Consider the following 25,247-nt stretch of genomic DNA (forward strand, 5'->3'; position numbering starts at 1 on the left):
GAAAATAAATGAACATTATTTTAAAATGGAAAAGGCTATGTTTTGATGTGCAAGATTTAATCCACTAAATTAAAAAAAAAAAAAAGAAAACAAGAAAAAAAAGGTTATTTGCTAATGCTCAGATGTCATGACTGAACTAGAAATGCATGTTTCAGTCTGAAAGAAAATGAAGCATTGCCCTGATTCAAAAACTTTGTTATTGACAGCACTCATTCTCTTGAAAGCATTTTTGCCCGACTAGCAATGGCAGAAACAGGCCTTCAGTGGGAACTGGTGGAAGGCAGGCATTAAAATCTTATTCAGATACAGATTCCAGTAATCCACTAAAATCATAAAAGACCTTTCTATACCACGTGGCTTTAACATTCTACCTGCTTCTTATGCCTGTATCTTACAAATGCATTTGTGGCTCTATTGTTACAAGTTTTTCAGATGTGTCAGATACGATGCTTAAAGATGCAGTGTTTATCAATGCTCTCATTTAGAATATGTAAGTTATAAAACTTTATCTGTGTCTCACCTTTCTCAATTACTAGTTATTGCCTCAGAGGACCTGTTTTCAATCTGTTGGGTAGGACAGCTTACATTCAGTGCATGATAATTTGTGTCGTACCACTTGCCGGTCACAAGAAGAAAGTATTTGCTGTGGGAGTTAACCCTGAAGTATTGCAAGATTGTGTTTCTACTTTCATTCTTATTATTAGGGAATAGCATTGATGAGAGGATTAGTGAATAAAATACACAAATTAACTTCTTTGCTTTGATTAATAGGCATCTTTTAATCAACAAGTTATTGTCAAGCATTACTTAATGCCCTGTAATATGAAGAAATAGCTAAGCAGTCTTTGTAATATTGTACGGTAGCTGTACTCTAGTGTGCCTTGTTGCTTTTCAGATTCGGTGAAGTGATTTTTATTTTGGGTTGTAGTATATGATATGAGCTCAGACACAAAGGACAAACCTGTATTGTTCACTTCTATTTCACATCCGATTATGAATTCCAGTCTTGCCTGCTGTGTGCATGCCATAGTCAGATGCAAGTTGTCGCGAGTTGGGAGTTCATCAGTAAGGCAAAGTGTGTGCAAAAGGACATTAATTCCTGCTGAAGACAAAATAATGTTGTGCCGTCAATCTGTTAAAAAAGTATTTTTTCTTCCCTTTTCAAAAAACAAACTAGTTACAAGTCTTTGGCTTGTTTGGTGCATCTGCCATTTATGCAGTTACACTCAAAGTAGCCTTCTTTGCAATAGATGGTAGTATTTTAACTCTTAAATACTGTTCTTACTTTGCTTCATATGTTTATTTGTTTAAAGTCTTCTGCGTCTCACTGTAAAAGGAAAATGCTAATCAACGATGCCAATTGGCATAAACCCGTAGATCCGATCTTGTGTTGAAACGCACTGCACAAGCTCGCTTCTATGGGTCTGTGTCAGTATGGTGATCTGGCAAAAGTGTATGTATGTAGCATACGCGGCAGTGGTATTTGACAACAAGCCCAAGTGAGTGTACAAAACTATATATTGTTTTTGGAATGCTGCCCATTGCCTTATCTTCAAACTTGGTTAAGTGACTTGTTGTTTCTTGGTTGCTTTAAGCACCTTTGGCTTAATATTAGAATTTACAAGGAGGTGTGAGGGAATTGTAGGGTTTCCAGTGAGGGATAGTAGGATATACCTGTTACTGGCTTTATTAAATATACCATTACATGGTATTACATTCAAAAAATGTAGGGGGGAAAACAACAACAAAACCAACAACAACAACAAACCCCCAAAGAAAGAAGAAGATAATTATATTTTATTTTTATTGTAAAATATGACCAAATGGTCATTTCTTTCCAGAAATGTAGTTGGACTTGCATCATTCCTGTCAAATACGTATGTATATATAAATACACATAAAACACACATATATGTATCTCTATACATATGTAAACAGGGTAGAACAGATATTCTACCTCTGCAGTAGAAAAATCTATCTAAGAATATGCCGTATCATCTGAAAAGTGGAGAATAGCTGCAGTTGAAAACCTGCCCCCGTGGGAAATATATAAAGCCTGTGGCTGCTGTCACATTTCAAAGAAAGGCCGAAGAAGTGAAGAAGACTTTATGGTCACCGTCGGAAGCTGTGTGCATCCGAGTTGAGGTAGTAGGTTGTATGGTTTAGAGTTACACCCTGGGAGTTAACTGTACAACCTTCTAGCTTTCCTTGGAGCACACTTGAGCCATCGAGGAATTCATCACCACTTTAATCTGATCAGGGAAAGTATGCAAAAAGGTATTGTGTCATGGCTGTACATAATAATCACTCTTGATGTTGAAATAGTCCTGATTACTTGATTATTTCATTTACATCCTGTTATGAACAATGCTAACATGTTCTCTTAATGGACTGTGACTACGTACTGCAGACGCTTAAGGAAAGACTGATGATGATTCTAATTCCATTAACACGAAAGCTTTAAAAGTTTATTTTGATTTATAAATTCAGAAAAATATCAAGTATTTAATGCTTTATTGTTTCTCCATAGAAATAGCTTATCCTATACAGTTGTTTTTTGTTGCTGTTGCTATACAGGTGCACATTCTTTCTTAAAGGGAAAAGAACAATTTTTTTCTGTCCTCGTAATACTTTACAAAAAATGTTGCACGCTGCTGCTTGCATAGCGGTGGGCAGTGTCACAAGTTGATACTGATCTTCCTTGGATTTATGATATTTTTTCTTTATGCCCCCACAACTCAGTGTTATGAACACAGATCCAAATGACCCGCAGCCCCACCTGTGTTTCCACTGTGTCATGACTCATGTGCCACTCACCTAATCCTGCTCTGGGGTCTCGGCGCCCATGTCCTTACACAGCCTGACCCTGACCCCCAAGGCCCTTGTCAGTTTTGGCCCTGACTGAGGCTCTGATTATCTTCCTAACTCAGCAGGACCTGGAGAAGTCCCATTCCCCAGGCGGGCAGTTCCCAAAGCACTGGGCGCTGCTGGTAGCGGCAGGTCCCAGCACCAGGTTCCTCCACCCATGTGGGTCGGGTGCCACAGACAGAATGAGCCCTCCACAACCCCTGTGTCACCTGTACGTCTGGCATGCTTTTTTTTTTTGAAAAAAAAGCAATAATAGAATGCACCAAGGCAAAAAAAATGTGTATTTGATCCCAGTCTGAATAGGGAGATGAAGGTGTGCTAGTGGAATTTTATGCCCCAAGTTGTGCATTCCCATTTCATGCTGGTTTTCAGTCTTCTCTATCCTGGAAAAATAAACAAAAAAATGAGATGGGATGATGTGTACATCCCATAAGTAGGTATCTTATCAAAGAAAGAAAAAATATTGAGTATTTTTACAGTTTGGCCATTCCCAGAAACAGGTATGAAACAAGAGGGAAAAGGACTGTGGCTGTATATCCACCATAATTTATTTAAGTGGGGCCTGCTTCTGAAAATTACCTGAAAGATGCACTCTCCTCAATGTGATGGAAGGCATTACTGCCGATGTAGGAGCATCTGGACCAGACAGAAACGCTTATTCCAAAATAGTTGGGAAAAGCTGATACTGTTTCCAGACACTTTTCCATTAAAAGTGTAAAGAGTAGAGTTTAATAATTCATAATTAGTAATAGTAATAGTGGTAATTTTGCTGGAAAATGCTTTAAGGTTTGTTGATATAAAGCAAAGGAGCTGGGCCATGCCCATGTGGTGCAGTGGTTGCAGGGACACCACTGATGTGGGCTGTGGACATGCAGGACTCCTGTGGGCTGAGGAGAGAGAGAGAGATGTTTTTTCCACGCAGGAGTGGAGGCTGTGGTCCCAGAGCTGCCAAGTTAATGAAAATAGGTCTTTCTCCAGGGTATTTTGAATCCCTGCATTTCTTGGTTTACTTTTATTGCAGGTGACCATAACAAAATATTTGACATTTCCAACATTTAATTGGCTTAGGTTTTACATGAGCAAGAAAAGTTAAGAATGTTTATTTAAAGTGGATGTGATGCTTCCTTGTGTTTTGGTTATTGCTTTCCTTTCAATTCTGCCTGTTGAAAAAAATGACTTGCTTACAGATCCCTATGTTTGACTCTCTACCTCAGCTTAAGGTTTACCTAATTACTTTCCTAGATAAGAAATAAAAAAGGTGACAAAAATGGATTTAGTGTCTCTTTTTAATAGCATTTATTTTCAGTGATTAATATTTGTAATAGGAAATTGGTAAAGATGATCTGCATGATGGTTAGGTAGATGTACAATGGATTTTAAGCTTGTGTTAAAGTGTGTGGGAGAGAGGAGGTTGAGTGAATCAGAGCTACTCCAAGTTAATGGAAAACGCTTAAGGGGGCAATGACTAAATGGGGGAATAGAGAGGAGACCTTGATCAACTGATGAAGCTTAACAGGGAACACTCACAATCTGAATAAAAACTATAATATCCTCTGTGGATTCAAAAGGACTCCGGTCATCAGTATGTTTTCTTCCTTTTCTATTTTAAATTTTTTCTTTTGTAGTTTAAGTCCAATGGAAAGAAACATTGTAATTGCTGTTTTCTGCCAACAGCGCAACAGGTGTTCAATCCTTTTATATTAATTCTTCAATTAGTTGCAAAATAAGGGGGATTGTTTATACTAAGCTGAACCGAATAGAAATGACTGATGCAGAAAATGTGGGAATGTTTCATCTGTCCTTCAAATGCGGGATAAATTTGTAATTCTATCAGGCATAGTTGCAGGTTGCTATGCAAATTTCCATTGCAGCATCACCAGCTTTAATGAATATACATTTTCTGGTTTTCTTTCTCTGTTCTTTAATTTAGGTTTCTTGCCCAGTAATGTGCAGTACATTGTTTCTGTAAGAGTTATCATGTTACGAGCAAAAATAAATGAGATCGTGAGGTAATTTTGAAGCGGATTAAGGTAGAGAATGAAAAGCAAAGGGGAGAAAAAGCTCTATTAAGAACAGCTGGATGGAGTTAGGTCTTCCGTGATTTCATTTTAAAGTCATGAAACATATTGTCCGTTTTAGGCACAGTCTGGCGTTTTTTAGCTTTACAGTGCAGTTGGAATATTAGTCAGTCATGTAGTACCCAGCATTATATTGCTATGTTGCTTCTGTAGGAAATACATGCACTTTGTAACACAGCTACACATGGATGTGTTCCAGTCTAGGGCCCATCAAACAGTGTTTGTTCCTGTAAGTAAGCCATAATGTTATCATCCTTGTGCCTTTACTTTGCTTCTTGCACATAGAAGAAATATCCAGTAGGGTATTTTGGGACAAATCTCGAGATCCAGTGGATCTGCAACTCCCAGTGGTTTCTTTGAGAGACACAGGTCCTAAAAGTTTCACAAGTTTGGTCCCATAGAAAAACTGGCCGCAGAGACGCTGACCTGCCCAGCACCCTTTTGCTTCCCACAATTTCCTTGGTAAAGATTAAGCGTGATTCAAGGCCTTAACCCTGGTTCCCAACACAGAAACGGCAAAAACTGGCTTTAATGCCAGATCCTGTTTGTCTTTAGAGCTAAGTCACTTCAGAGAGCTGGGGAGAGTTTGGATTTCCTTCTGCAGCCCACAGTGCCTGTATCCAGAGGCATGTCCAAAGAAAACAGAGTTAAAGGGATGTTTCAGAGTTAATAACCGTGGGTTGGATGCACTAACAGAGCTTGGGTGTTTTGGGCCCAGCCATTTTGAGAGCTTTCTGTGGAATAAAGCTGCCATTAATCCAGCTTACCAGAGTAGGTAAAGCACATTTTTAGTAATTTTGTGCTGTTGAAATAGCACAAAAGAGTCAAAAGTATATGAGTGAATATGGGTCAATATAGTTAATATGATCTATTTTATGAATAATCCTATAGATCTACATTATAAAAGTTGAAAGTCGTTATAGATTTTTTTTTCTCTGTAGCTGATGTACTTTATGTTTTTGTCGTTCTACTTCAACAAAAGAAAATGTCAAGTTTTCCTTGGTCTCATGGTTCATTTAACTTCCTCTCGTCTTCAAATAAGTTGAAGTAATTTAGAGATTTTTAAGTAAAGAATGTGGTAAAATATTTAAAAGCAATCCCAGAAAGGGTTCTCCTTGCAAATCTGTCCTTTAAAAATGACAAACAGCCCTTAGTAATCTCTGAAACTTGTTTATTGAAACTCTTCAGCTAGAGACTTGTGATAGGTTGCTTAGCTGATAAAGTTGGAATAGAAGTGCATTTGAAATTTTTCAAATTTTTTTGATGTGGTTTCATATGACATTAATTTATCTATTAAGAGCAGCTTCTGGTATTTTTAATAAAACTAAAATTAAATACGTCTGGCAGGCCCTGTTTAAATGTGAATATTGCTTTTAAGCACGGTTAAATACAAGATTGAAAAGCTAATGCTTTTGCATTACATAGTACAGAAGAACTAAATGGTTTCAGCTTTGTCTTTCCTCACATACTAAAAATATTTACATCAGCGTGATCGTTTTGGTAGAGTTTAATTTTGTACAAGGCTTCTGGATATTTCAGCTGTATTTTATTGTAAATTATATCACTTATATGGAGATTTCAGGCAAATTCTTATCTTGTTTTGTTCCTTCCACCTCTTTTTTTTATGCTACTTCTAGAAACAGTAAGAACGGGCCTCTCATTGATGAAGTAATTTCAAGAATACTTGCAAAATCTGAATAAAAAGTCAAAGATCATGCCACCCTTTTTCCAGCATGACATTCTCCTCTGTTCAGAAATACCTGGCTACTGTCCCCTTATCCTTTCTTTTGCAAGTGTGATCAATATATTACTTGATCTTACAGAAAAATAAGCATGAATCCTATTGCTCTCTACTGCCTTTGTTGCATCTCACTCTAATAGAAAGATCTCACCCCTAAATAACAGTATTTTGAGGCTTTCTGACTAATATATTTGTCTGGCTGAGTAAGACTGGTGCTGATATGCTCTAACCATTGTACCAAGAGTCTCAGCAAAATGACACAGATACAGAATACCAGACTAATGATTTTTCTAAGAGTCAGAACAGCCTTGTATAGTGCCTACTTCACTTTTGTGATTGGGTGAAAAGCAAGGATGTACATTTTATATTTTCTTGCATGTAGTTAACATAGATATATTATGCATACATTGCCTTTGTCTGAATGCTATGAGTCTCCTCAACTAAAGGTTTATCTCCGTGGTTGAGAGTGATTTACCTAGGTTTTTCTCTGCTTTATCTGGGAAATGCAGGTCCCTTCGTTTTTCTTGTTTCGTCTCCATAAACTTTTGGTTTGCACACATTCCTCCACTGGTCCTTTTTTGATTCTTCATTTCCTGACAGAATGATAGTCATGGCAAAGAATGTAGAGCATTGCAGATATACCAGCAACAGGGATGGACAGTGAATACCTTGACGGCTTGAGAGAAGAGTGGGATCACTGCCACATTCATAAAGTTAGAAAAAAGCAAATGCTTACTCAAACCAAGTCCTCCATGAGGCCTCTCTGCTATGACTCTCCAACTTTGGAAGGAGAACAAGCTGTTTGGTACTACCACCTTAGTAATCTGGTTTGAGACCATGGGATTGACTTTGCTCAAACTCTGTGTGAGTGTAATTTTTTTCAAGCAAAGTCCCTGGACACTGCAAGGCTCACTCTTTCATAACATGCATCCAGGCTTGTGGTGACTTCAGTATCGAAACAGATTTATATTTCTGAGGAAAGATGACCGTCAGTCTTGGAAATGTTTTATATGTATGTTTATGGATGTATACTCTTGGGTTTGGGTTTTTTTGCATGGCACTACACTGATATTAAAAAAAAAAAAAAAATACAACCCCCCAAATTCTTCATCTCATTCATTGCAATTAGTTTGCTAAGACAAATTTGTTAACTTCCCATTTGAGGAAGAAGTCATCAAATGGGAACTTTCACATGATAACTTCACCATCACTTGAAAGAACTTCTCCTTTAGACTAGGAACAGCATTTGGAGCATGCTACGTCCCTGTGAATAGTTGGTTTCCTGGAAAGTTACCCTAGAAAGATGTTCAGTCTGGATCTGGAAGTGGATTCAACTGTAGTCTGTGACCAGGAAAGCTGGAGACATGGTTTCAACATACCCCTACTATTCATGTGTCCTGAGTTGGGGATCCTTGGCTGCTATTCTATATCATAGCTTGTCCCATGAATCTTGGACTTTTTGAGGGTATTTCCATCTCCAGCCTCCCCACCTCTTCAAAAAGCCCAAATACCCTTAGTTTACACAACCGAAGGACATTTACTCTGTAAGTGCTTTGAACCCCCAGATTTGCCTGGGTCAGTTGAGTATTTTATGGGGAAGCGGGATTTTGGGGTGTAGAATTTTTATTGAAGTATGATTTGTACTATGTTGAACTAAACTGTAACTGAGCTGCTGAAAAGGGCTTCTTTTCACAGCAGAGTGCAGACCTGTACAGAAGGAGACTCAAGGCAGTTTTAAGGAAGTTTTGTTAAGGTCACCAATCTTAGTGGCAAAGCTGATTCAAGCAGTGACTGGGCCCCCAGACCCTCATGTCTGAGGGCCACTGCCAAAACTGATATCACTGTGCACAGATATCTTTGTGAGCTGGAGTACGGGGACCAGAGAACCAATGTAGCTGTTCAGCTCAATCCTAAGTGATGTGCTTTGCTCCTTTGTCCAAATGATAACAACTTTTGATCTGTAGTTAGGCTAGATTTATCCAATGGTATGTATCTTACCGTATTCACTTTTAATTTCTTCAGCCCTACTGCCCAAATATTTATTTCCAGTTGTGTATTGGAAAGAACTAAGTTCAGACCACTTAATTCGCATGTTGCCCTCGTGTCTCATCACTGGCTGTATAAGAAGGCAGTTTCTGAAAATTCTCAGTAGTAGTCAGCCTGTATTGATTGTGGCGCACACGAACGTGGAGATGAGACTGGATGCTCAAGTCCATCTGAAGTACCACAGCTGGCAGTCTGGCTGCAGCCACAGGGAGGTTTTTTGCTAAAAATGTATTTTTATCTTTAGATGGCATTTAGTCAGGATGTGACTTGTGAAGTACATGACTCCTGTGGTGATAAGGGGAGTTTTGGCAGTCATTGTTATAAACCACTGCAAAGTACATTGTTCTTCTGAAAGGTTAGCTTCTGATATAAGAATTTAGAGGTTTCTTCATTATTATTTCAGTTTTGAAGTATAGCTATATTGGAATGGCCAAAATGTAAATTCACATGCCAAGTCTAAGAACCTAACTCATGCTTAATGTAACATTTTGAAGTGATCCTACCTTTTTCCCAGAATGTCTTGAGTACTTAGGAAGCTGCATCCTGTTGACTTACAACATCTGGGCAAGTTTTAAAAGAGAAACGTCAGGTGCAAAGGCATTTTTACAGCTTTCAGACCATAAGCTTCATAATGGATGTTAACTCTATGAGCTGGTTGGTGCTGCCTCTAGGTCATGCTTCTGTATGTGAGACACTTACCTAAACGTGGAGCGCCGATACATGCTTAGCCACTTTTATGAGAAAATAGCCCTCTAATTTCTCTACTCTTGCTGTCGTAAAGCAAGACAATATAAACAATGTAGTTAGAGCCAACATGCTCAGCTTTGTAAAATGTGAGCGTTTAATAAAATTTAGTAAAATTAAAATTCAGCTTAAAGCTTTATGCTCTGTCCAGGTTGAGGCCAACAACTTAAACAGCAAGCAGTTTGCACACCCGAGTCACCTATTGGCACTACTGCCAGCTACACGGGGGCAGGAAGGGGATACATGGCTCCTTCCCTCCCCTTGCCCTGCACTGTGGAGAAGTTGTCTGCTGTGGGAGACCGTGTTGTCCCCAGCCCCCTGCTGCAAAGGCCAATGATGGGAGTGCGGCCTGGGCACTGCTGCCTCTGCCCTCAGCACCAGCAGGAACCTGTGGACCCTTCTGCGCTGTTGGGCAGGGGTGACGTGGGGGCTGCGGCCACCCCAGCACCCCACCAAGGACACGTACAGGTGATGTTGTGCCCAAAAGAAAGGAATCGAGTGTAGCTGTGAGTCAGGTTGGGATTTTTTTGGCTAAAATAAGTCCAAGTATTGGTCTATGGAAGTAACCATGCAGCCTGCCTAATGAATGCATTATTTATTGGCTGTGCGAGCTGCTGGAAATACCAAAGCGGATAAAGGCTGTGATTCAAGGCCATGGGGCTGGGCTCAGACAGCTCCCTGAGCCAGGAGCCAAGGACGTGGGAATCCTCACCAAGGGGCAACCCTGGAAGTCTGGAGCAAACATCGGGCTGCGTGCATCATTGGGCAGGTGGAGGTTTGTGTTAAGGATACCTTCTCATACGTGAGCAGTGACCGGTGTTAGTTATTGTGTAATTTGATTTGACTCTAATTTAATGACTGTTCTTAGTGGGCAACGTGATTTGCAAGGCTGCTTTCCAGTTTTATTGATTAGGCCTTTAATGTATTTGAACTTGTACTCAGAAGCTTCATTGGAGATTTAATGCAAGTCTGCAAAACAAGCTTGGTAAGGAATTTTTTCACTGAACTTGAACTCAAGTGCTTCAACAAGTCAATGAGGTGTGGTGTGAAAATATTTTAAGAAAGATAATACTTAGTTAAACTTTACTTTTCAAATAATGGATGGGCAATGCTTTTCCTTCCTTTCTTCAGGATTTTCTTTTTTCCAAACCCTCATACTCAATATCTACTGAAAGGTAAATTAAATATCTCATTTTTTGAGTTTTGTAGGATGTGGTTTTAAAGGGGACACCTTGAAGATTATCACTGCAAAACTTTAATGGAAAATAAGTAACTTGTAACTTCTGGAAATCTATGATTTTATTAATTAGTAAGAAATTTACCAAATACAGAACAAATACTGCAGAAATAGCTACCACAGTCTCCTACTTATTTTCAAACTGTATGTTTTATTCAAAGCAGATATTGTAAAGCATGAAAAATAGATTATCCATTTTTGATATCTATCAGTGATTCTATAAAGACAAGATTCTTTTTTTTAATATTTACCAGTATATGTTCATAAAATTTAGAAATGAATGGTCTAAACATGGATGAGCTGGCAAGGGAATAATTAATGGTAATTTTTCATTATCTTTTCCAAAACCAAACCTTAGCTCCTGAATTATTCAATGAAGAGTGCAGCAAGAGGCACAGAGTCTTATCTGTGTGGAAGGAAGGAAGGAAGGAAGGAAGGAAGGAAGGAAGGAAGGAAGGAAGGAAGGAAGGAAGGAAGGAAAATTGACAGGCAAAACCTTCATATTGCAAATAAACAGAAGGCCTCATGGGAATAAGTTTTTGTATTGCCTGTTCAATTTCTTTCTTTTTTTTTTTTTTTATGAGCAGAAATCCCACTTTAAGTCTAAATTAGAAGGGTGATAAGTCTAAAGAATAGGAGTTGAGGGTAGCATACATTCCAGACATATTGAAACCATCCCAAAATTATCCCACACTCTCGAGCATTAGGAACCCACAGAATTCAAAGATAAACTGAAAATCCATTGTGATGGCACACAGATAACCATAACTCTGCCTAATACTGACAGAGTTAGGCAATGTATCTAATGATGCTTGTTAGTTCAGTCTTGTCTAAGACAACAAACACCGAATGATTATATTATAGCCATATTATTACTGCACAGTATCATCATAAGGGAGAATTTAGCTCATGTGGGTGCCCTTCCTTTGCTTCTGCTGGGTTTATTTACATAAATGATAAATAAGAGATACTCAAAAGCCTGAATCAAAAAGAGTAAGAAAAGCCCAGCTTTTATATGAACTGTAATTAATCTGCAGCCTGTTACCACAAAACTTAATTTAGGGAAATTCCTAGTTAGAATCAAGAATGTTAAACATTTGCGTGAATAAGAACAGTATGTGCAGTGGCACTAGAAGTAGCAATGTTTCTGATTCAAACCATGCACTGAAGAGTTGTTGAGGTTACAGAACTTCTTCCCTTTTAAAATTAAGTGCTTTATGAGAGAATGAAGTTATTGACTGCTGATCACTTCCAGACACCGAACAGTCGTCTATTGGTCCCTTCCAGAGTATAATAGCAGTTCCATATGATGCATATTAATGGAATATGTCATTAATTCCCTAAATATCATTAAACTGGTCAAGTCATTATAAGTTTCCATCTCCTTAAAGAAAATTTAGCTGTTTCAAATATTTCAACTCTATGAAAACATCCACAGAATATGGAATGTGTTAAAACAGCAACATCTACAGTGTGAGATACCGAGATCTTAGCCTTAGTTATTTTTCTTATTGAGACTGGCATATTCACGATCCAAACGGAGTTTGAATATTTACATCCAGATTCTTGTTTTGAGAAGAATTTGTGCATCTCTGTTCTTATACATGAACATTACTTTTTCTATCACATAAAAAACCAGAAAATGTGTATAGTTATGGTATGAGTCATCAAATAATGTTGTTATGCATTTTCAGAATTAGAGTTTGGTGTTATAAGGTTACTTACATGTTAAGTTAAATGGCTAAACAGCAAAACAGGCTCTTGATATGTTTATGAAATGTGATATTTTCTTTGCCTTGATCTTCCTGAAAGGTATCCTCAAAGCTTTTGTTTTACACAAAAAGAAGCATTAACATAGAGTTAATCATATTTATAGGCAGTTTTGAGATGGAAAATAAAAATATCTAAAAATCATACTTTCTTTTAAGATATAATCCTAATGTACCAGACACTAATTTCTCATCAGAGGGAATTACAGCTATTTTACAATATTAATAAAATTGTGTTGGAAGATTCTTTTGACTACTCTGACCATTATCAATTGTTTCTCTTCTTTCCATGTAATGGAACTGTACTTACATCAGCCAGCCCCCAATTTATAGTTGATTTCTGTCAATGCGTTTTATACACTGCATCTCTTAAACAAAGATTCCACCTGGACATATTCCTGTGTAGCCAAATCTGGGTGTTCCTGCTCCAGCAGGAGGATTGGACTAGATGATCTTTCGAGGTCCCTTCCAATCCCTAACATTCTGTGATTCTGTGATTCTGTGAAATGTGATGTTACATTGTTAAGATCTAAGAGTACATTTCTTACTGACTGAAGTCTGAGCGAAGGCTTACTTCAGAACTCGTGTTAATGGAAACAGAATCTGTACATAAAGAAAAGTAAGTATTCACTAATGTAAGTCTATATTTCAATGAATATAGGTGAAACTAGGAAATACTGAACAAGTCAAATTCTGTAAAATGTATTAGGTGAATTAGTTTTATTAATGTGATTTTTCACTTACAGCTCCACAGTTAATACAAGCAAACTTGACTTTTCATTTCAAATTAGACTGGATCCAAATACCTAAAAAATACAAAATTTGCCTATAAGAAATAATTAAAGTCCTTAATGAAGTAGATTAAAATATTCAAATAAAATTCTGGCCCAATCGTCATTTATCAGTAGTGTCCATAGCATGGTATTTGAAATACTGGAAATGTAACTATCTTTGTTAAATGCAATAGCATTTGAAAATACTGGCTCTTCTAAAAACTCCTATATGGCCTCAGAGGACATCAGCAGCTTTAAAACTGCTTTAAACTTTAAACCTGTGGATGTAAGTAAATGTGTGACTGTATTTGATAAATACTTAGGAACATTCCTTGGTGCGAGCCTGCACATTCACTTTAATACTGTGGAACACAAAGTTGCCAGGACGTTACCTAATATCCGTTTGTTTTTTTTTTTTTTCCCAACCGTTGTCTCCGTATATTCATCTTGAAGATCTGTTACAGAATCTAAAAAAAAAACCCAAACAAACTGAACCAAACAAAACCAAAAAACAAAACCAAAACCAAAAAACAACAACAAAGAAAAACACAAAAACAAACAAACAAAAACAAAAAACCAACAAAACCAAAACCAAACAAAAACAAACAAACAAAAACCAAACCAAAACAAAACAACCAGAATGGTGGCAAGAGATGTAACCTTAAAGGGTTTTTTCTTTTTGTATGTTGGTTACAAGGAGGCTAATTCATGTAATTCATATTATAGTTTAGAATATTAATGTTTCTTATGAATTAAAGCTATTTACCAAAAAATCTATTTCTTTGTTCCCATGTGAAATTTTCATGAATGTAGTTTCACCAGTTCATTATTTGGTTAATATAAAAGTTTCTTCATCTATACTCAAGGAAGAGCAAGGCAAATGATAAATGATTGAGGAAATATGGTGAATTATTGTCCCTTCTTAAGCTTTAAGAGCTTTTTTTATAAACTTAGAGCTAGTAGTTCACCCAGCTTCCAGATGATAGTTCTGTGCTACAGGGAAATAGTCATATGAAGACTAAGTAAAGACCACTACAGAGGACACATTAAAGTATATGAAGTGTACAAATGAAGTCTTAACAAAGTCAAGTTCTTTCAGGACAAAATTTTTTTTTTTCATTAAGAGAAATGGGCCTTGTTGCTAGAAGTAGGAATGGTCAATGCCAAAGGATGAATTGATCATTAATGACCATCTATTAGACAAAGAAAATTATCCTACAATATTTGACTCGGTAATCCTAAAAATCCTTATACTTACATGTTTTAGCATCTTCTGAATAACATAATCCGATAAGTGTAATTATTAGTGTTCATTTGAAACTGCACAACAATGGTTCAAAGTTAATCAACAGAAGATCATGAAGAAAAAGTGAATAATTATAAAATGTAAAGCATAACATAAATTTTTAAATAATTTTTCACCAAATGATGTTTGCAGAATAGCTGTCTGAACAGTTCTCTTTTTGTTAACCTCTATAATTTGTTGGATGAAATCTATTTTCTAAAGATAAGTCAGCTTTATATAGAGCGGTTCAATGCTATCTGCTTAAAAATATTACTATCATCAGTATATGGAAGAAAGGTAAAACTATTCCCTACCAGGACTACAACTCACAGCATTACGAAAAATTCACTGGACATTTCAGTAGAATAAGTGGGGTATACTATTAAGCAAGATACATCTATGTGTAAGGCTTTCCTAGTATATTCGTCAAACATTAGGGAATAGTTAAAAAAACACAGAAATACACAGATTTTCAGGAGTCTGTCATCTTCCCTGGTAACCTCACTGGGGGTCTTTAAAAGAGCATTCGTACTCAGGAAAGCATTCAGATTTGTTATTCTGAAAGCAAATGTCCATGTGTATTTCTTCCTTTTTACACCTCTATTTAATATTTTTCCACAGTCAGATTCTAACAAATAGGATATACCGAGGCATCTGACATCCTTTTGTGACATGACATCCATGGTGGAAAGCGGGAGCTCTGGACAATTAAATGTTTTGGCCAAGCTCATGCTAGATATCATTATTGTCATTGGGATCAAGAGACAAACTTTCTAATTCGCCGAGCCGATAGCTAGTCCAATATATTTCAGGAAGTTCTTTCTGGGCAGTATGTTAAAAGTCTGGCCTCTGTGCTCTAAATTTAAAAAGCACCATCTCACAGGTTGAAGGCCGAGTATCACACTGGAATGTGTTTTCTTTATCAGTGTGATGTTCTCACATTGCATTTTGTAATGTAGTAATTACGCAGTTTGCCCCACAGTTCTTCTTGAAATTAATGCATATCTTATATTTAATAATAACATAGGTTTGATAATGCTATTTCATTGTCATAAATATTAAAAGGTACATAATGTATGCACATATAAATATTGCAGTAATGAAGGCCCTTTAAATAAACAATACTGATTCAAATTCAAGTGCTGAGGCTCAGTGGATCCTGGAAGTAAAACTGACTCTACAAATAAAACTAAAATCACCTTTGTTGATCTTCATTGTCTAAGAGGAGGTGAATGTACAAGGACAGCAAACAGTGATGGAAAAGTTCAAACTTTTTTCTTTAATTTTTTGCTGCAGCATTGACTTTCTATTAAGGAAGGTGAAGAAGTGCCCTTGCCAATGGTGTGTAACCCCACCTGTTCTTGATCCTCACCTTTGTCCTGGCCCCTTTCCTACAGCAAGGGCCACCAGGGCCACCAGACATGGCCCTAAAAGCCCCAGGTCCATCTGGAGAAGAGCTCTCTTGTGGCAGGAAGCAAAGAAATGGCCACTGGGCTGTTTTCCAGGTGAGCCCTGGGGAGGGCTGGTTCTCTGACCCAGCCAGGGCACAGCTGGGGGAACCCCGGCCGGCCCCTCCGGGAGCTGCCAGGCACTATTGGAGCTCATGGGCAGCTGAGCTCATCCCACCAGGACCAAGTCAGGCTCAAAGAAATGACTGAATTGTGTGAGGAGATGCACAGCCGCTCGGGATAGAGAGGGCTCAAAATTGGCTTAAATCCATTTTACTACCGCGTGCTGCAAGATGTGAATTGTATGTTCTGCACCTTAGAAACAATAAATTTAAAGTGTCTATGTGAGCAGTGTTGTCTTAACTCTTTAAAGTCTGTGGCAAAAGGCTAGGTAATCTCAAATTGCAATATTGAGACATGAATTTCAAGAGTCCCGTGATACTGGGAGTAAAGTTTGGCACGAGTGGGAAAGGGTTCAACTGTAAAATTTACAGTTTGAGAATATAAAAGTAGAAGTTCAGAAGGGTTAAAATCAAAAAGGGTCTAGGTCTGTGGATCTTCATTCTGCTTGGAGTTGCTCAGTTGCTTTGCTGGTTGTATGTGGATACTAATTTAATTAAAAGATCTCAATCTCTGTTGTCTGTGAAAGGGACAGTATTGCTCAGTTTTTTGCTCTAAGCGAAATTACTTTGGGGATAATGTGACAAAATATATAAGCATTTCGTATTTAGATGAGGCCATGTTTTAGCTTCTGTACTGACAAATTAAATAGTAGCAATTCTTCAATACTGAATTGAACAGTATTGTGACAGTTTTTTGGAAAATTGTTTCAGATTATTCCAGTGCAGTATATTTCTGGGTAATAGAAAGAGACTGGGAATTAGAGGATGTTCTATTTCGAGTAAGACGGTAAAATGCTGGCAAACAGGTGGTAGTTACCAGGGCTTTTTCTGCAAAAGAGATTCATTTCTCAGTATTATATTAGCTTTTTTTTTTTTTTAAAACCAACCATTAAAAAATAAAAAGGAAAAAAAAAGAATCAGCCAACATAATTTTTGGACTTCAAAAAGCTTTCTCCACAGGAGCAGCTGCTAAGGAAGCTAAGTAGTCACTGAGGGAGTGGGAAATCCTCATCATGGGGTAAAAATGGCTAGATACAGAATCTAAAGTAAAAATATCTAGTCATCCTTCTCTAGGGCTGAAAGATTACAGTGGGCTGCTCCATTGTTTCACACTATGATGGTTGTTATTTAGTAATTGTATTAATGAATTGGAAAGAAAGTAGAGAGTGAGATTGCAACATCTGCAAATGGCACAATTGGCTGGGTTACTCAAGTCCAAAACACTTCAGGAGGGAACCCTCAGAACTACAGCAGCAGATGAAACAATGTCAAATGAAATTCAGCAGTGATCTATGAAAGCTAGCAGGCATTGAAAGAAGTAATTTGAACTATTTATGACCTCTGTTGGGTTCTAAATGGATTTAAAAATACCAGGAAAAGAGATCAAGTCTTTGTGGACAACTCAATAAAACCTATGATCTCTTTTAAGGTTGCAATGGCCTTTCCCCTCCCCTTATAAATCCTCCAAATAAAAGAATCCTCTCACCACAAAACCAGAAGCAATGGCAACAAGATCCTGTCTATGTGATATTAATCTACATACAGCACAGATGATGGCACATAATGCAGCATCTTCTCTTATTCTGACTGCTGTGGTAGAGAAACAATGAGCAAAAGGAGAGAAGAAAACAATATATTTCCAAATGAATATGTTGTATCTCTTTCCAAAGTGCAACAGTAAGTGGAGATTCAGTGACAGTGAGAAGGTGCAAATTTTTCATCTGTAAAAAGAATATATTTTTTCATTAAGTAAGTATCTAAATGATAGTCACTGCAAGAAGGATCCAAACTTGTAGGTGTTTTTGTTTGGGAGGGCAATTTAGATGTGTAAAGCCAAACTGAAATCAAAGTGCTCGTAGGATCAACCATTACAGGGTGCTGAGTATCCCATTCAGTTTCTTTTTCTGGCTCAGAAATCCAGATGGGCAATGTATCAGTGAAGGTCTTAGCTGAATTCTTCTGTCCTGCTGTTCCCTCTATGGTGCAAGATTTACCCCGTCTGTGCCACTGTTGAAACAGCTGAGAGGTTTCTGTGGATAGCCCTTGTTCCTTGCTTATGTTTTACTTATTACTGAGAACAGCTAAGGTTTACAGAGTTACACCTGTAGTTAGCCAGACTGTTGCTCTTCTCCATCTGCTAGGCACATGCTACATGTGTGTCCTTACAGCTTAAAGGTAAGGATAATAGTAAATAATATATGATATAAACAAATGAACTACATGGTTGTACAAGAAATGCACCAGTCTTACCATGAACAGTCACACAGTCACAGCAGAGATCTCTACACAGTGCACCTCCAAGTGGAATACAGGAGAGGACAATACGGAAAATGTAAAATTAGCATCTTTTTTTTCAGTATTATGTATGAATGATTAAAATAGATTTCAAGTAGAAAAGTGCATTATGCAGTTGCTCAAACAACTTTACTTTCCAAAATATTTGAAAAAGAGTGGATTTGTGGAAATTCGTTAAAAGATGTTCATTAAGGTGGCCATGGTTCAGTCCCTTGGTAGAAATTAGTTTGAACGTGGTATAGGTGGAACATGCTTGCATATATCTATTGTTCAGCATAAAGAAAAAGTCCAGATTTTGCCTAAACTTTACATTGCTGCCAGGCTGTTCCACACTACAATTACAGCAAAGAATGTCAGAAAAACCCCAAACCAAATAATTCAGTTGAAACCTTGTAATAGTTGCTCTTAACTCTAATGCAAATCCATGCACCATTCTACTCTTTGTTTTCTTTGCTTCTTTATGGAAGTCGTGTCTTGCCCGAGGTCCTTTCATATACTTGCAAACTGCCTCTAAATTCCTAAATTCCCTGTTTTCAATATTAAATTTTTTTCACAATTCTTTTGTCATTAAATAGTCCTCTTAATCCCTAAATACTTCCTCTTCTCTTTTACATTTTAAAATATTTTCATATCCCCATAAGAACCTGTATTCCCTGCATGGGGAGGTTGCAGAATTCTCACTCTGATGTTGCTATTGCTATCTCCTTTCAATGCCTATCAAGGCAGGTGAAACTCTATTTTCACTTCTACTGCTGCCATGCTCTGGGGTCCGTCCTCTCTATTGATTCTTACCACTGATGTGGTTCTTCAACTTCCTTATTTTTATATGAAAGTACAAAAAAACTAGAGGTGAAAATGATCCATTATGCTTACTGAACCAGTGAAGGATTAGTCCATGCTCATGTTTAGTGTAAGCTAGTTTTGTAGAAGTTAGCCATTAGCCATTTCATTTTGAAAAATAATTTCTTGTTACACAAATACAAATTCTTATTCTGATTTCCATCTCACTCCTCCTACGTATGACTCTGTATAGAAAAAATTTTCGCTTCTCCTGTGGAGATAATGCCCAACAAATACTTGTAGGCTGTTGTTGTGCAAGTACTTAAAATATTTACTTCTCTTCAGTTCTCTCCAGATCGTCAAAGTGTTTCTGATAATAGGATGGCCAGAATGGGATGAGCTAGTGAAAGTTCATTTGACTGGTACATCTCATTTTAGAGTACTTTTGGCTATACCACAGTAGCCATTGCAAATGAGAAAATATTCTCTTACAGTTTGTTTGTATATGGGTTGCCTCAACAAACCAAATTTTTATAGACAAAAATATGTAGTGCAAGCTTTCTGGCCCAAGACTTCCTGAGAATGCTATGCAGTACTTTACTATTATGTTAAAATGGAAGTACAAATGTTTTATGTAACCTATGATCTCTCCTTCAGCATTGCCTTTTCCATGTATTTTCTGGATCCAGTCTACGTGGTGCAGGTTATTATCCACAAAATGTAAATTAACTTAATTGTAATCCAAAATTAAGTTCAAATATTCTTTACCTGCAGGTAGACATGTTCAGATCATGTTTGTATACCCTAACATGAAGTAGAATTGTGACATTCAGGACCCACCAATTAATTTACTTCGTGTTAATTCCTGGTCCGTGCTGTGTCTTCCCCATTTAGTTTGCCAAGTGCATACTGGTATTGCTCACCAGGCTGGCACTGATACCTAACATTCTGCTTTTCCCACTGATATCCTTTCAAAGCCATTAAGAGCACGGTGGTCATTTATGCACTGATTGAATCAAATTCACTTAGATGCAGACTGCTTATGTACACAGTTAAATTCAGAAAACAGGTTTTGTATGACTAAGACTCTTCAAAATTTGAATTTCATATATGGCCTGCATATGCCCACTTAAAAAATTACTAGTTACACCCACTTAAAATATTACTAATTTAACTCAACTTGATTAATCTGTGAAAAAAATAAAGGATGTTTTTATTTCCGTGCTTCCTCTGACAATCTTCATTCTAATTATTTCAATGCTGATTTTAAGACAGGTCTGCTTTTGAATAACAATACAATTTATTAATCTTATATTAAGGATACCACAACATCTCTTTTCACTAACCTGCAGTGGACTTCAGTAAAAGTCAGCGTTTATCTCTGCTTGCCGCACTTGATTGTCGTCTCAAGTACTGCTATTTCCCACTGTGGATAAAGGGAAATAGCACTGATGTTCAATGCCAATTTGGGTAAATTCTGACTGTAGCCCTGAAATAGAGGAGTGAGACCTTAATGAATGACATGACTGGGTTTGAACAGATCAGTCCTTTGCTTGAGATCACTTTAGCTGATTTATTTGAAGTGAAAGGGTGGTCTGTGCAAGAAGTGTTATTGCTCCATCAAGTCTATTTTATCCCTTTGGGAAATAAGCTGAAATGTACATAGGTACTGTGGATTTTACTCCCACACGTATTAATGTCATATTTGAATGTCTTATAAATCAAAAGACAATCCCGTCTTCAGGTTAGACAATGAGTCAATTAATTTTTGCCTGTTAAGAGCAGAATACAACCTGGAGGAACTCAGAGTGAGAGGATTCCAGGACACAGTATCACGAGCACTAGTAATCGTTCCAAGACTCTAGATGAACAAATGTGGAGTGCCACCTGATACTTTATGGTCCCTCCTTACTTTTTTTTCCTTTTTTTTTTTTTAACCTCCAAATGCATGTTGGTTGTAAAGGAACACTATATTTTTTTCTTTTTCCAAAAATGGTAAAAAATAGTAAGAAATTATATTAATAATGAACAGAATATTTTTAGTGCACATTTACCCCACTCATAATCTGTGAAAACATGAGTATGAATATTATGACAGTTACAGAAGTAGTTTTCCCTGGGAATAAGGGGAAACTGTGCGTTAATGTATGTAACTTGCTGTGCATTTATTGAGGAGTGAATGCGTGGTGTTTAAATAGAAAGCTGCTGCCACGAGGTTACTAGCTAAAGTTGTGACAGGAGTGCAGGAGACAATTTTTAAAGAATTGAAATCTGTCCGAATTGATGGAAAAGTAGAAGTTACAAGCCTGTCCTCATGTATCATTTGCTTCATGCTTTCTGATACTACCCACTGAATAATGAAGATGCTTGTTGACTCATTTGCTGAGTTTTAAGAATGAAGCAAGTATAATGGCACTGTTTGGCAGGCTGAAAAAATACTATGCTTCAACATGCTTTGAAAAATTCTAATATCATCAAAGCTCAATAGTGCCCCTTTTCTATGGTGGGTGTAGCAAAGCAGTCTGCCACTTCTGCGTCAGACTGAACCACTTTATAAATCTGGGGACTTAAACATTTGGCTAGATCAGAGCTTGTTTGCAACACAGGAAGGCCTGCAATTACCTAACTAAAATCCACAGAAAATTTTGGTAATTAAATTTTCAAATAACTGTGCTTATGTTGTCTGTACCTCGTACAGAGGTATAATGTTTCTGCCTAATAAAGGAAAAAATCTATAAGAATCTCTCAGTTGCCTGGTTATGGCTTTACAAAGAACTTTAATCCTCCAGTAGTATAATACAGTAGTATATTTGCTTAGCTTCCTGTATATTTTATTAATGGACTAATTCTCTCTTTAGAATAGTCAGTTATGTCTTTTATGACATGTAGAGTATAATAGTTTTTAACTATGTTTTATCAGACTCACCTACAGAAAGTATCATCAGACTGGCTTTCTGAACTTCCCAGATGTAGTTGAAATACCTGATTTTGTCATTAGAAGTTGTATTTGTAGCTTTCCCCTCTCTGCAAAGCTCCCAGGATGGATCCCAAAGGATCCCAGGATGGCAAGAGAAAACAAAAGTAGTTATTAAAAAAACATGTTACTGTTGGCTAGCTGTTATTGTTGTTGGCTTTTATTGGCTTTACTTCTTTGTCTTCTGGGATACCTGCACTTAGCAAACTTCAGGGCCTGACCGTACAAAGTAGTTCACCTATTGGTAACAAGAGATTCCTTGCAACAGAGAACTTATATTCAAAGACAGTGTGGCTGCCACTGCTCATGTTGAATGGAATTTGACCTTCATGATACAACTGCAAAGAGCCTTTGAAATCACTGTAATAATATTCTTGGAAAACAGAGAGGATCTGGGAAACAGGGACATTTTAGTGAATATAGAAGAACAGCATGTAATACTGTTACCTGTCCTATGTACCCTCTGTCCTCCATCATTTCCCGAAAATATGTTACCACGGTTCTGTGCTATTTCATTTTTCCCACCTGGCACCTCTCTTAGTAATATCCAACCCAAGTCTCTTTCCTTATAGCCATCTCACAGTCTTTTGTTAGAGGGCTTATCTGTGCCTATCTAATTTAAAGAGAAACCTCTGGCGTCCATTAAATGCAGTGTTGAAGGCAGGGTGCTGAGCGAGGAGGCCCCTGGATCTAACCCTTTATGGCCATTTTTATGCTACATCATGGACACAGGAAACCGTGCCTTTCAAGGTGCCATTGCAACCTAATAATGAATGATGAAGAAAAGATGCCTTTATTCTCTGATACCCGCATCTCCTCAGGTCCATGCTGAAGGGCAAATCCCTCCATGATGTGCAAATGAAGTGCTTTAAGCTAGCATTTTACGTCAAATTTACTTTATTAAAAAGGAAGTTAAGTTCTGGGGGCTATTTCAGCAGTAAATTAGTGTGGCTTCGGGAAGGTTTTTTTTCTGCATGTGCAATAATTCTTTAAGCTGCCCAGTTGCTCGCATTGCTGGTCTCTTTCAGGCAGCTGGTGGTCTGTCGCTTGCACACGTCACATGGAGTTCTGATGTGCTTGCAAATACTGTGATCCCCAGAGAGGCGTGGTCCTTTTTGGGCTGAAATGCTCAGTCATTGTGATGAGATGTTCTGCTTAGGAATTCAGGGCACAACGTAGACCTAGCTGTGGATCGTGCCATTCCACCTTTTTTTTTGCATAAGTAGGGGATGTGATATGTTTCACAATGATATGTTTCATCTTATGTTGTTGCTCTCAGATTGCACGTGCGAGAACACAGCATCTCGAAAATGATTTACAAACACGGATCCGGTGTCTGATGGCACTTTATTTGTGAAGGAAAAGGCATATGTTTGCCTTGTGGTGTGTGCCTGTAGATCAAATTCCAATGAAAAGTGTACTGACTACATCAATGATAGGCATGTTACTTACCAAAAAAACAAAAAGGAGGGGGGGAGGGGAAATACTGAATGCTGTATGGAGATAACATACAATTTATTGATTCTCTCTCTATGGTTTATGACTATAATGCACTTTATGAAAATCCTAAGCCCGTCTATTTTATGTTTGTAAATAATTGACTGAGAATGTTGTTCTAAATTGGATAAGTGGAATGAGATACATGCAAGGAGAAGATTGTACAAGTAATTATATGTGTACGGTACATTTAAGCCCTTTTTGGCAAAGTTCAAATTAACTTCTTCATAGTGTCTGAAAATCAGAGGTCTAATTTTGGTTTTAAATCTGTTGTCACGGCTATCCTTAGCTCTGCAGTAATTTGCATTTCAAGCATACTGGAATCTCTGAGCACCTCCTTTGTGTGTTGTATAATTACTGTTAATACCTGATTTCACAGTTATTTATAGCCTTGATGTATTACTTGACTGTTGCTAATATCTCATTTACTATTCTGACCACCTTGAACAGCCTTCTACATGATACTTCCTGGAGTGTTAAGTCTTTTATCCTCTGGCAGTATCTTCTAATTTCTCTCTGGCTGCAATACAGTCTCGCATCTTTGCTACAGACGGTATTTTTAATTTTCTATTGCAGGGTTCAATATGGATGCCAGGGGGTGTAGTAAGGCTAGTGCACAGAAAGAAGATGGGGACTCTCAGTGTCCTAAAGAGGTGACTTTGAACGACCATGGTTCACACAGCTTCTGGTTCCAGCTGAGTGTAGGGCCATTTGTATTCTGCTAAGCTCAGGTTGCCACTGAAAGGAGAACTCCATCCTCTTGCCAGTGGCACTCATTTCCACCTGGCTTTTTGTGCTGGCACTTAGTTTATGTGGCTGCTTAACAAGCCACATCAAGGATTGATCCAGCAGCAAACTAATCTTGTATTTCTTCTGGTTTGCTTTTGGGGTCACTTCCCTAATCTGCTTTACGACGCAGCTGTAAGATGCAAGTGTCAGCACAAACAAGGTGGAGGAACAAATGACTGAGGTCAGAAGGGAGGGCAGAAAGGACCACCTCTTTCGGCAGATATCCTAATTTACGCTATGGGTCGAAGGTCCCGGGTTGCACACTCGCTGAGAACTGGCAAATGGGAGTTGCTACCTTGCACGGGAACAAGAGTCTGCCAAAAAGGTGATTGGCAACATCACTCAACTTTAAATGGAAGCAGCTTCTGGCTCCCTCTTCAGTCTCTGTTGACAAGCTTTGTCCTCCATAGGGGAGATGTATGCGAAGTGTGATACCCCAGCCCTAGAAAGTCATTCATCCCTTTTGCAGTGTGGTACAGGGTACATAAAGGGCTCTCTGCAATTTAAACTGGCATAACTAAATATCTCCTAGAAGATAAGCATAATTACCAAACCCCCTAGGTAGAAGCACCTGTAACATTTGCCAAACTAAAATTCAGATAATTGGAAGATCTGGCTTAGCACATTCTGAAATTGGCATGTCAGATCTAAAAATCTCTGATTCAGTCTTTCTAGCTCAGTGAGTTGGACTTCCAGTTGGGAGATTCATTCAGCAGGGCTTAGGTTTTAAACCAGATATATAAAACCCACCAAAGCCTTTGCCTCAGGGGCTGCCATGGGAGTTACATTCCTGGATAAATC

The 25,247-nt window shown here is 37.8% G+C and overlaps 1 long non-coding RNA gene across 1 annotated transcript in view; it reads left to right on the plus strand.

The window, feature by feature from the left end:
• Window positions 1-25,247, plus strand: part of LOC135998463 (uncharacterized) — a 104,047-nt gene that overhangs the window by 65,514 nt on the left and 13,286 nt on the right. The window lies entirely within an intron of this gene.

The sequence above is a fragment of the Caloenas nicobarica genome, chromosome 1 (genome assembly GCF_036013445.1).
Source record: "Caloenas nicobarica isolate bCalNic1 chromosome 1, bCalNic1.hap1, whole genome shotgun sequence".
Classification (NCBI taxonomy): Eukaryota; Metazoa; Chordata; class Aves; order Columbiformes; family Columbidae; genus Caloenas; species Caloenas nicobarica.